The sequence below is a fragment of the Rhinolophus sinicus genome, chromosome 15 (assembly GCF_057876585.1).
Source record: "Rhinolophus sinicus isolate RSI-liver-muscle chromosome 15, RSI-T2T, whole genome shotgun sequence".
In the NCBI taxonomy this organism is placed as follows: Eukaryota; Metazoa; Chordata; class Mammalia; order Chiroptera; family Rhinolophidae; genus Rhinolophus; species Rhinolophus sinicus.
Window position 1 is genome coordinate 11,071,082 of NC_142515.1, and position 13,388 is coordinate 11,084,469.

The following is a 13,388-nucleotide window of genomic DNA, read 5'->3' on the forward strand; positions in this document are numbered from 1 at the left end:
ACACTCAAGGTTGACATTTCCAATTCCCTATTCTTGGTTGATACTATGTCAGTCTTTGAATATTATTTCTAAACAACAGAATCTACTCTAGTCAGTGTAAGCAGAAAGGGATTTATTAAAGAGGATTAACTAGCTCATAGAACCGTCAGGAGGGCTCGAGAACCAGATCTGGATGCTACAAGAAATCCTGCAGCCAAGGGGCCACTGTGCTAGGAGAAATAACCAGCCCACACCATGCAACTGCTTGACTATAAAACTCACTGAGCAGAGTCTATGATACTGAACAACGGATTCCAGAAACTCCACCATAGCAAGCTCCAAACACAGATGCCTGCACCCCACCAGCACATCTGATTTTCCTGTGCATAGATAGCTACCAACTTCTACTGATCACTTCACTTCCAAGGTTTGTGTGGCACATCTGCTTGGCAGAATTCACATTCTATACTGATTCCCAGCTGCAAGGGAATCTGGGAAATGTAGTTTTGTTTTGTTTTTAGCTCTATAACATTGACAATACAAAAAGATATATATCCTCTGATCAAGTGACCAATAAATTGGTCTAGAAGGGAGTTCTGATGAGTCATAAGTGAGCTAATCTGCAAAATTAGCCATAGTCATGGTGGTCACGGCTTTCCTTTTATTAAAACAAACCCAAACCTACAGTGTGTACGTGCTGACACAGCACTTTCACATCTCTAATTTAATTTAATTTCCAGAAAAATCCCCTTAGCTGGGTATTTACAATTTTATCTGCAGATGAGAAAAACTGAGTCTTAGAGACATTAAGAAACTTTCTCAGTATCGTTGCTGAGCTTTGCTTGCTGTGTCCTAGTTCAGCAAAAGAGCTATCACAGTAAAAAGATCACAGAAGCTCAGCCATTGATGAGCTGAGTGACGTGAATGAGTTTTTATTTGACTTCCCTAAGCCTCAGTTCACTCATCTGAAAAAATGAAAATAATTGCCACTTCCTGGGTGGAGCAGGGAGGATTGAATAAGGTAACATATCCTCTAGATTCGGATTCAGAATATGACTAAAATAAATGTTAAATAAATGTATGAAGAAATTTAGAAAAACACACAAACAACAGGGAAGATTGTTCTAACTTTTCATTCCCTGACAACCACCTTCTTTTGCTGAGTGGGACATGCTTTACTTGATAATCGGCCTGATGCAGGAAGGTTTCATGGCCAATAGCTCAATGTTCAAATAGGATTATGTGTCCAGGGAAAGGGAACCTTTTAGAGTAGCAGTGGCTCACTTTAAAAACAGGAGGCCTGTTAACACTCAGGCTTAATTAAACTGATTTCTTGATGAATCTAGTGTGACAGGGACCAAAACTGTTAACTGTTAACACGCAAGTGCTCCCAGGCTTTCCCTGGGGAGAAAGAGAAAAGGGCATTTTAAGAGCTGTTGTTGAGGTTATTCAGTGGCTCTCCCTTAATGTTTCTGTGGTGATGTAAGTCAAATTTAGAATTCCTTTTCAATTAGTGTTGGCTGATGGGTTGTGCTTCTTTGAATATGACCTTGCATAGACTAGGTCACATAGGGACTGACTTATATTTGGGTTGCAACAATTTTTAAAACCTTGGCCAATGAGGCAGTGGTAGCTGCCTTATTTAAAGGTTCATAGCTTAGGGGTTTGGACTCTCAGAGGGTGGGGTTAGTAGGCAAAAATCTTGCAAGAAATCTCTGCCTTCATTTGTTGCATGCAGATTGAATGCAGAACATGTGTCAAACATACATATGTGCACAACTATTTTTCTCCTTTGTATTTAAAAATGTAATTATACAAGTAACACACCTAATTCTTGATGCAGAGTTCAGAGTTAAAGACCACTTCACCATTCATTTCATTCAGAAAGAATAAAATAACACTTTTTATGTACTTACTATGTCCCAGACACTGTTCTAAGTACTTTGCATGTATTAATTTATATTCTCCTCCAGACAGCACTAGAGATTTCTACTATTATTATCATTTGACCCACGAGAAACCTGACGCACAGGGAAGTTAAGAACTTGCCTGAGATTACACAGCGAGCATGTCGTAAAACTGGGATTTGAACCCAGGCTGTCTGGTTTCCGAGTCCATGCTCTCTTACCCACCACAATATGCTGACTACACTCCCACTGACCTCCCCAGAGGAAAATACTGTTGTCACTTTTCTGTGATGCCCCTCACCCCAGATATTTTTCTTCCTGTTTACATAATCAGGCAAACCTATAAAAATATTTAATTGAGTTTATTATACATTAACAGAGTGGTTCTCAAAGTGTGGTCCTTTTCAGTCAAATTACCTGAAAACTTGTTAAAATGCAAAGTCCCTACCTTTCCAGACCCTTCCTTAGACGGACTGAATCAGAAACTCTAGGGCTAGGGCCCAGCAATCTGTGTTTTAACAAGTCTTCCAGATGATTCTAACGGATGCTGAAGTTTGAGAACCACTGCACTGAAGGTATGCAATGAGTATTCCAAGAAGTAGACACCAACATAGGATTAAGCGTGTAAGAATCTCATTAAGGGAAATTCCTGGATGAGAGGATATAGGGCAGGAGCTATGCAGGAAGGAACAGAGAGGAAGTAGGAGGAATTCTGGGAAAATCATTAGTCTACCATGCAAATCTGATCCAGAGAAAGGGGAAGGGAGAGAGGGTTATCAGAAGCAGCTTAGACTGCCACTGGGGAGGCCGTGAGCTCAAAGTAGGCCAGTAAAGAAGTCCCACGTCTCCCAGGAACAGGTTTGCTTTAGGATTCTTCCCACACCCAGTCACTGAGTGGGAGCAGCCTATGGAAGCGTGGCATTGACGCAAACACAGCGACAGACTTCAAAATGCAACAATTAGGCTCCTGGACATCAATGAAGCATACTCTTAACTACATGTCTTAGAAATCTTGCCTCTTCAGTACGTACTGATCTGCTCACTCATGTTAACGGCTGCATCATATTCTGTTCTATGTGCAATCATCCCTCCATTCACAGACATTTTACTCATTTCAGTGTTTTTGCTGTTTCATACAGTGCTTCAATGTTCATGCATCATATACACTAGAGGAGTCACCAAGAAGTTGCTAAATTCCAATGTGTGTGTGTGTGTGTTTCATTTTAATAATCACTTCCACATTCCCCTCCAAACTGGCTGCATCAATTTATACTCACATGAACAGAAAATAGGTAAAAGTAACCATTTCCCTACACCCCAGCGAACACTAGATAACATCAAACTTTTAATTTTTGCCTATCTGATGAATGAAATGGTGTCTCATTGTTGTTTAAATTTGCATTTCCCTGATTACTAGTGAGATTGATCACCTTTTCATATTTTTATTGGCCATTGGTATTTCCCCTGTGAATTGCCTATTTATATCTATATCATTATTATTAATTTACACAGATGCCGTAATGCATAAAATACAGAGTTTATTTCCAAGTATTATTAAACTAAGAGTATCTTTTTTATCATTTTGTTTTTTCAACTAACAAACAATGAAAATATTTTGAATGTTTTAATGTTGAATGGCTCCTTATACACAAAAGGGTTAATTTCAGAACCAGTGGATTCTGCAGACTGTACACTCCAGAGAGCCCACCACCTGCCTGCTGCAGAAAACAGAGGGGGGCGAACCCTGTTCCCTGGGAACGCCAGGCCTGCCCATGCCAGGCTTTCTCAGATCCTCCAAACCTCAGCCCTGCACAGGATGGTCCCAGATTCCAAGGCAACCCAAACACAAGTTGCCTGGGAGGGTCTCTCCAAGTGATGTGGCATCAGCAGAGTGATCTAAAGCAGAAAGGCTTTCCTCTCTGCCTCCCTTTCAGCCCCGTGTCCTGCTAGGCAGTCAGATGACATTGGCTTGAACACTAGCCCTGCTCTTTACTCTTTGTGCAAGCTCAAATCTCTGAGTCTCAGTGGTCTCATCTATAAAATGCAGATGACCTTACCCTTCCTAGAGCTGCTGTGAGAATCAAAGGGCAGCCCCCAACCCAGAGATGAGCACATTAGACACCCAATGAATGGTTGCTGTCATGACTGCACTATGTGTTACTATTGCTAATTATCATTAAAACAAAGGGGAGAGAAAGGGGTAAAAGTCCGTTCCTGGCCAGTTTATGTTAGAGAGAAGGCGCCTCCAGTCCTAACCTCACACAAGAACCCTGGGCTGTGGCTCTACCCACAATGCACCTCTGCAGCCCCTTCTGCAGAAGACCCTGAAGCCAAGCCTGGGAATCTACTTGGTGCTGCCCCCACAGGAGCCTGTCACTCTCCCAGCACCCCAGCCAGGCCCAATTTGGCACTGACTTCTTTGTCTCTTGCTGCCTGCCTTAATCTTATGATGCCAATTAACTTTAATGAAAGTTACATAGGAAAATTGCGGGGTGTAGACACACAAATATGTCTTTCGTTGGGAAACAAGGACAGGCTCAGAACCGAGGCAATTTCCAGGTGGAAAGAAATGTGGAGCTTCCTGTCTCCTCCGGGTAAAAGAGGATTTGCGAAACCCAAAGAAAATAACTCTTGAAGCAGAGGGTTGAACTGTGCCAAGTTTGTGACACAAGGAAACCGCTCCCAGAAAGGAAGTTCTAATTAAGACTGACAGCACTGCTGCCACTCCCGGGGGGACGGGAAGGCATTTCTCTTGGACAGGTAAGCGGGATCCACCCACCCACATGAGCCCATGCGGGTCCTGGGGACACACCTGACTGCTGGTGATGGATTTCCCCCACTTGTATTTAATTACCCTAATTCCTCACATCTGTAGAGCCTTTCAGAGTTTGCAGCACACCCATTGTCTTGCTTTAGTCTCATAACCACCCCTTAGCGTACGAATTGTTTGGGTCCCCATTTTGTGCATGGGCAAAAACAAAACCCAGCAAGGTGAGGTGATGTGTCCAGTGATGAGACGATGAGAACACAGGTATATCCCACTGTATCATGCAGTCTTCCCCATGTTTTCCCTCACCCTCCTGAAAACTTCCTTACTGTGACAAGCAAACTCACCAGGGGCCTGGAACAAAATCGCAGGTTGCCTTATGCTCATTACAACAGCTTCCTGCCATTGCCAAATCCTTATATTCTATACCTGAGAGATACCTCTAAGGTGTCTACGCTTCCTCCAGCACCACATTGAGACATACCTGCAGCAGGTGTCACACTACAAGGGCCTTTTGCCTTCTAGGCTATACCCTCCCTGCGTCTTGTCCACACATTTGTGGCAGGGCTCTTTTTTTTTTCCCATACCACCCTGCCCCACCAAAGGACCACGAAAATGGGCACCCCGATTATATTATTATCACGTTCATCTTAAAAGAATTCCTTTGAAATTATTAAATAATAGCTCCCATTTCTCAAGTGCACACTGTATGTCAGGCCCTGTGCTTTGCAGGCTATGCACATTACCTAACACTCCTCACCACAGCCGTCTGACACAGCTATTTGTGGTAAGACAACTAGTCATCCACCAAAGAGCGATCTCCCCTCCTTCCTTAGAAAGAGAATTGCAGCTGAAAGCATGGTTGCCCAGCTAAAGACTTCATTTCCCAGGCTCCTTTGTAGCTAGGGCCATGGGACTATATTTAGATCATTAGGATGTATGCAACTTTTGGGTCATTTATTTAATCCCAAAGGCAAGCCCCTTACTGTGATCACTCTCTCTCTTTCCTATTCCTGCATATTGGTTTTGACCATGTGGATGAGAACAATGGCCCAGAGGAGGCTGAGCAACAAGATGGAAGGGGTATGGTCCTAGAACAGCCTCATGAACAGAATTGCCCATCAATGTCAACTGTTCATCTCAGCTGTTGATATATGAGAGGGAAAGAGACATACCTTTTTTGAACCACTGTATTTTGGCATCTCTTTGTTTTACTACTACAGCTTCAACTTTAACTAATGCGGTATTATTACGTCCATTTTACAAACAGGACACCTAAGCCTCCTAAAGATTAAGTGCCTTTCCCAAGTTCACACAAATACAGAGCAAGGATTCAAGCCCATGTCTGTTGGATTCCCAAACCTCTGCAATATAATTCAGTCACTCATTTATCCATCTAAGCTTTAACGACTATGTAATAGATGCAAGAATCCCAGGGTTTTGCCTGTACAGGACGATCATAAATCCATGTGCTGTCTTCCTCCCTGCCACCCTCAAGAGAATGCCCTGCTTAGGAAGTGAGTTGCCCTGAGATGCAGATGAGTGCTGATTTCAAAATGTCTGCCTGGTCTTTGTGAAGCCATAAGTGGGTAGATGGCTCTGAAATGGGTGCCAGTTCTGTGGGCAACCTGGGGCTGGTCAAAGGATTCAAAGGAACAGAGACCACCTTGATTAATATACTAAAGGCTTTTCCCTTGGAGAGCAGAAATCTGTGAAGATGAGGTTGCATTTGAGAAAATGTCTTTATTCCTTAGTATTTTCTAAACTGTTTGATCTCTGAAAATTAATATTTGTCATTAAAAGAGATATACGAGATCTGACAATTAAGTTCACGAACACATCCTAGAAAAAGTGCTACATACCTCATTGCTGAATATCACTCCAGTCACCTTCAAAGTACTCCCCTTGGGAAGCTATGCACTGATGCTAGCACCTAGTCCACCCTTCAAAGCAATTTTGGAACTCTTTTTCTGGAATGGCCGTCAGAGCTGTCATCATATTACACTTGATGTCCTGAATGTCATCAAAATGTCCTCCTTTCAATATTTCCTTTATCTTTGGGTAAAGAAAGAAGTCACTGGGGGCCAGATCAGGTGAGTAGGGAGGGTGTTCCAATACTTATTTGTTTACTGGCTAAAAATTCCCTCACAGACAGTGCCGTGTAAGCTGGAGCATTGTCGTGATGCAAGAGCCACGAATCGTTGGCAACAAGTTCAGGTCGTCTAACTTTTTCACGCAGCCTTTTCAGCACTTCCAAATAGTAAAACTGGTTAACTGTTTGTCCAGTTGGTGCAAATTCATAATGAATAATCCCTCTGATATGAAAAAGGTTAGCAACATCATTTCGTTGCAACAAGTTCGCAAACTTAATTGTTACATCTCATAGGTAAGTGTGTGTGTGTTTTGCATATGTTCACATATTTGTGTGCATGTGTGGTTGTGTGTGTGTGGGTTTACGTGTATGGTGTTGTGTATGTATGGATGTATGTGTGATGTGTGTCTGTTATACATGCGTCACTGTGGCTATGTGTTTGTGTGTGTTTGTGTGTGTGTGTGTGTGCGTGCGCACACTTGCACATGTGAGTTCACTGCACTTGTGTTTATGGCTTTTGTGAGGGAGGGTGTGACCCACCAGTTGTCCACTGGATAGCTAGATGAATCATCCCTTCACACCTCCCCCTGGTGGGAAATCTGGAATAAGACCTAACGTGGCCAACCCCACCCAAACTGTCCTGCTCACGTCCCTCCGGTCTTCTCCCAAACACACACACACACACACACACACACACACACACACACACGATACATGAACACTCGCTTCTTTTCCGGTCTTGACCAAATCAACCAGCTCCTGGAAATGAACTGCAGAGATACTGAAGCTCACAGACCAGCCACTGAAAGGAGGGAGATGAATTACAGGGCCAGGCCAATCCTCTGAGCAGAGTGTGGAGCTTTCCTACATGGGGTGGAGACTCATCTAGAAGGTTTAAAGGAGGAGGCAGGCTCTTGGGGAAGGGAGGGCCTGAGAAAAGGCCACCCAGTGAGGTGCTCATACCCTCTGTGGATAGATGACGTTTGTGCTTTGCTTTTGGCGTCTATGGGAATCCCATGAATTGGGTAGTTCTGCATCTTCCCCTTCTAGCATCATAATTCCTGTTCGTTACTCCCATCTCTCCAGTAAAGTCTGGCCCGGCTATGCAGCAATAAGTGACAAAGGTGCAGGGACAGAGAAACAACCAGACAAGCCTGTGTTTCCTTTGCTTCCCTGTCACCCCCAGAGGTGCCCTGGCCCCCTCAGCCTGCCGAGGTTCATAGCCCAAGGGTACCAGGCAGTGACCATCACTAAGGTGCAGAGGGGTCCCAGGGGTGAGGAGCAAGGGCCAGGAGACCCCCCTGGAAAGGCAGACAGGAGACCAACCTGGAGCCGCCCAACGTGTCCTGGATGGAGGTAACTCAAGCTGGGGATGGCTGAGGCTTAGGTTATACCTACTGTGTGCCAGGTCCAGGGCTTGGAGCCAGAGCTATGAATGCTAGCCAGCCACAGACCCTCCCCGCAATGCGCCGCAGCCGGGGAGGGCAGGCAGACAGGGAAGCAAATGATCAACAGGCAAAGAAATGAGCACTCTACCAGGGCCTGAGCCATAAATACAGTAACTGCTCGCACTCACTGAGGGCTCACTTGGGGTGGTCTAGGCACTCCTCATGTATGAGCTCATTTGGCCCTTATGTCAGTCTTGTGAGGTAGGTATGATCATCATCATCTCCAGTTTACAAGTGGGGAAACTGAGGCATGGCGCGCACAAGTGGCTTGGCCCCAGTCACACACCTAGTAAGAGGCAGGCTGGGATTTGGACCCAGGCAGTCCGTTCCCACCGCCGATACTGCCCTGCCTTGCCGTGGGTGAGGCATGACAGGGACACGAGGCAGCAGGAAATGGCCTCTGCCTGGGGAGGTCAGGGCAGGCTTCAGAGGGGCGCGGGTGCTCAGGAGGGCTGACCTGAGGGGCAGGAGTAACTTGGCAGGAGAAGGGGCAGAGGGGAAAGTTCTGGGCCCGGTCAGTGGCACAGAGCTGACAGAGCAGCAGTTTTCAGAGCTTTTCACTGCGAGCCAAGACGAGCAATGCACTTCACACTGTGACCTATGCGAGTGTATGCGTGTGTGATTAATGGTCTAGTTTCCTGGAGCAATGCTTACCCCAGGACGCAGGACGGACACTAATATTTTCTATTCTACTCTAGTCCGTGTTTCAGAAGTACTGTGTGTGTAACACATCTAGCAGATTGGTTTTGGGATGCCCTGAGGTTTTGTAACGAGCCGTGAGAAAAGCCCTCTCCAGAGGAAGTTCCGCAGGAGCCAGACGGAGGACAGAGAATCAGCAACAAGGGCAGCACAGCTGAGCAGGGCGGGACGTGGATGAGGCCCGTGAGACACCTCCAGTGGGACATTTAAAAAGGCACTCACTCTCGGGGCTCAGCAAGGGTGTGACCAACACCTGAGAGTGACTGCCCCCTTCAGCTCTGCACCCTGAGCACCGCACTTGCCCCTCCCTAGTCTCAGGCCTAGGACAGAATATCCATTCTGGGCCAGGCGTTGTGCCCGGGTTTCAGGCACCATCACATCCAATCTTCCCAACAGTCTGCTGTCCACTGGGGAAACTAAAGCTGACACAGATGCCCAGGAAGTGTCAGCTATGACTGTGAGCAGCCGCCAGAAGTCTTGGCTGGCTGATGGACAGCACCAGGACACAGGAAGGGCCGGGAAGGGGGTGGAGAGCCAGCAGAGGGCCACCAACACGCAGGGCTATCATCTATGCTCAGGTTCACACGTGCCTCTTGACCTTGGAGCACAAACAGCCCCTGGATTTCCCAGAAGACAACTTCTCAAGACCATTTTTTTGGCAAGTTGCGAAGAGCTCAGCCTGGAAATCCTCAACAGTTTTCAACTTCTGCGTTTAAGCAAGAGTGGCACAAAGAGCCCAGATGCTGGCCAGCGATAAGTGTCGCTATAAGCCTAACTCACTATGGTGAGGTCCTGTCTACTTGGAGAAAACTAATGTGTGCTTCACCAGAACAAATACAGTCATAACATCTGAAAAATCACACACTCACCAAAATGGCTGAAGTTAAAAGGACTGACAACACAAAGCATTGGTGAAGGGGGACGGAGCCACTGAAACTCACACACTGCTGGTGAGTGTGTGAATTGGTACAACTTTAGTAAACATTTTGTCAGTATCTACTAAAGATATGCAGGTCCTCTGAAGCTGAGGTTTCTCTTCTAGGTATATACTTATCGGAGACGCACGAACACATATAAGAACATTCATAAGAGCAATATTCATAAGCGCCCGAAACTGGAAACAGCCCAAAAGTCCATCAATAGAAGAATGGCTAAATAAATGGTGGAAGAGTCATACGATAAAATACTGCACAGCAACGAAAATAAACTACTGATAATTGGGATGAATCTCAAAAATGCATTGTTGAATGAAAGAAACCAGACACAACTGAATCTATACTGTATGATCCCAGCTACGTAAAGTTCAAAAAACAGGCAAAATGAAACTATGCTGATTAGGTACATCTGCGTAAGTAATAAAACAAAAAAGAAAAGCAGGGAAGTGATTCTGTAAGAGTTCAGAATAGGGTTCACCTCTGCACCTGAGGGCGACAGGGGTGACTGGGAGGGCTTCTGGGGTACTGATAATGGGACCTTAAGTGGAAGTTACATCACTGTTTCCTTACAAGAATTCATTAATATGTGAACTGATGTTTTACGTACTTTCCTACCTGTGAGTTATGTTTCACGATTTTAAAATATGTATACTTCGTTTTTTGTTGTTTTTTTTTAATGTGGACCCATCATCTGTGAGCCATTCGTGTTCAAGGGACCCTGGATAGCTGCCAGCCCAAGGCCTCCAATGAGTTGGCCTTGAAGCCAGGCAGTCATGGATTCAAATCCTGATTCCACCAATGGCAAGCCATGTGCTTAAGCAAGTTACACAGCTTCTCTGAGCCTCAGTTTCTTTACCTGTAAAATGGGGATGAAAATCCTGTATGTGAACTGAAAAGTCACTTATACAAAACACATATATTCCTGGCACATTGGTAGGAGCTCAGCAGATAGCAGCTGAGTTGGAGGTGAAAGCAAAGGTAATGGTGACTTGTAGTTCTGCTTGCCACTGACAGAAAACACTTTATAATGAGCAGCGCCCACTGGTTTATTTACCGGGGTTTACCCCTGTGAACATCCTTCATGCCACCATGTCAGGGTGCCCAGGACCACAGCCAGCCTTTAGACCACCTTTGTGTGAATTAGAAAAACGCACCTCCTCTGTGGGTGAACACAACACACCACCCTGCACAGCAGCCCTGGTGTCCCTGGCACAGCTGTCTCCTCCTTCTTAGGCATTTAAGGGTCTGTCACTTTTGAGCCAAAATTGATTAAGATGACAAAGCAAGTCAGATCCCACCCCAGGGAAGCATGCAGGCACATCCTGTAAAAGGAACACGGCCATTCACTGAGTCAGATTGCCAAATTCGGCCTCTGTGTTGATAAGGTTAGTGGGGCTCTAAGGGAAACTGTTACTAATGGCTGTTCTTCCTCAATCCAAGATTCTGGGGGAGGGGAGCATCAGGACCTCCGTGTTCTACCTGGATAAGCAGCATGAAGTATATAGCCCAAAACCTGTCCTCAACAAACGTTTGTCTCTAGCAGACGTGGTTGAAGTTTGCGCCCAGGAGCAGGTTTGGAGGGGATAACCCCACTCAGTATCAGCGTGCACACGCTCTGTGCGTATCCAAGCTCTGGGGTGCTTTTATACACTTGGATGGTGACCTAGAAGGGGGTGAGACGCCTCCAGAGCCAGCAGCCCCAGAGAAGAGACAGGCTTCCTGGGGATTGGTACTGCGTCCAGGAAAAGCTGTCAGGGCCCAGGCCAGGCACCAGGAACCAAAATCATCTAAAAGATACCGCAGATTATCAGATAAAGGAGGTTCCGCCCTTTGGAGACGGCTTGACAGGCCCAGAAAGGCCGCCTAATACTGCTGAGCCCATGTGGTTTTGATATCATGTCTCATTTTCTGCATGAATAAGAGACTCAGCCAACGTGAAGAAATCTTAAGTTCTCATTAGCAGCACTCGAAGCCTCGCTCACCTACTATCAGCAGCCTTGAGGCCACAGGGCTGATGGCAGCCTCACCTGTCACACACAAGAAGAGCAGGGTTTTCCAAAGGGTTACTCAGCAATTTAACAGAAAATGTGAAAGAAACTCCATCACTTTCCGGAGGGTGGGTCCTGACAAACAAGGTTTCAGGGCTGAGTCGAAGCGAGGGGAGAGCCCTGATGTTTGGGGGAGAAAAGAAACTCAGGGTCCCATAGGTGAAGTCAACTCTTAGGACCTCAGTGAAGTTTATGATTGGTGACCCTGATCTCAACCTTCAGGCCCTCTCTTGCTCCATCCAGGGAAGGGAAGTGAAAGGGAATGGATGCTTACCCAACACCTACAGTTGTCAGGCTATGTCTTCACCTCTGGTCTTCTTGAACTATATTCCCACTTAACAGATGAGAATACTAAGTCACACAGCTGGCAAGTGTCAGAGCCAGGCTTCTCAACCCCTCAGCCAGCCACTGACCTCTGGGCTCTCCCTCCCCAGTCACAGCACCTGCTGCCAAGAAAGGGTCTGATAGCAGCCATTTACCCACCAGGGCAGATGCATCCATAGGACAGAGGTGGCTGAAATCTAGTAGGAAGAGGGCTGAGATGCTCGCTGCCTTGAAGGTGCATGTGCAAAAGTTGCATGTTGCGTTGACTCACGTCCAGAACCTTCCACTGGAGGACCCCTTACTGAACTCATTCATTCCAAGGCCCTGTACATGGTTTTGCATTTGTAATTCTGTATTTTTACACAATTGTCTCAGCTTTAAGCCTGGAATCTCCCTTGCTGCATGGATGCAGATGGCATTTGATTTGGGATAGAGTTTTGAAGGTGTTGTTGATGGAGATGATGGAGGAGTTAAAGAATGCTTGAAGGAAGAGGGGTCATGGAGGTGCTCTAGCCATGAGTAAAGAACTGGGTGTGCTTCAGGCCTGGGTGCCGGCCTTTGTGAAGGCTGAAAGGCCAGCCAAGTTGCCTCCTTGTCCTTTTTGGCCTAGTGGGGAGGGACATGGCCCATGGTGTAGAGCACAAAGGTTGCAGGTGACCTGCTGTGTCGGGACACAAGAGGACCAGACCTTGCCCATCCTCCCAGGAGAGAGCTGTATATCTGTCCCAGGGCTGCCATGGCAAATTACCACCCCTTAGGTGGCTGAGAACAACAGGAGTTTATTCTCTCTCAGTTCTGGAGGCCAGAAATTCGATATCAAGGTGTCTTATGGTTGGTTCCTTCTGGAGGCGCTGAGGGAGCCTGTTCCGTGCCTCTCTCCTATCGCTGGTAGTTGCCGGCAATCTTTGGTGTCCCTTGACTTGCAGATGAATCATTACAATCTCCGACTCCATTCCCATTTTTCCCTGTGTCTTTTGTGTCTGTGTCCAAATTTCTCTCTCCTTATAAGGACACCAGTGACTGGACTAGGGCCACCCTACTCCAGTATGACCTCATCTTAACTTGATCACATCTGCAAAGACTCTGTCTCCAAATACGTGCTGGGAAGGGGGGTAGACTTGAACATATTTTGGGCAGGGACACAATTCTAAAGGTGTCAAGGTCACCCTGCCAGAGTGGCCTCCGGGGC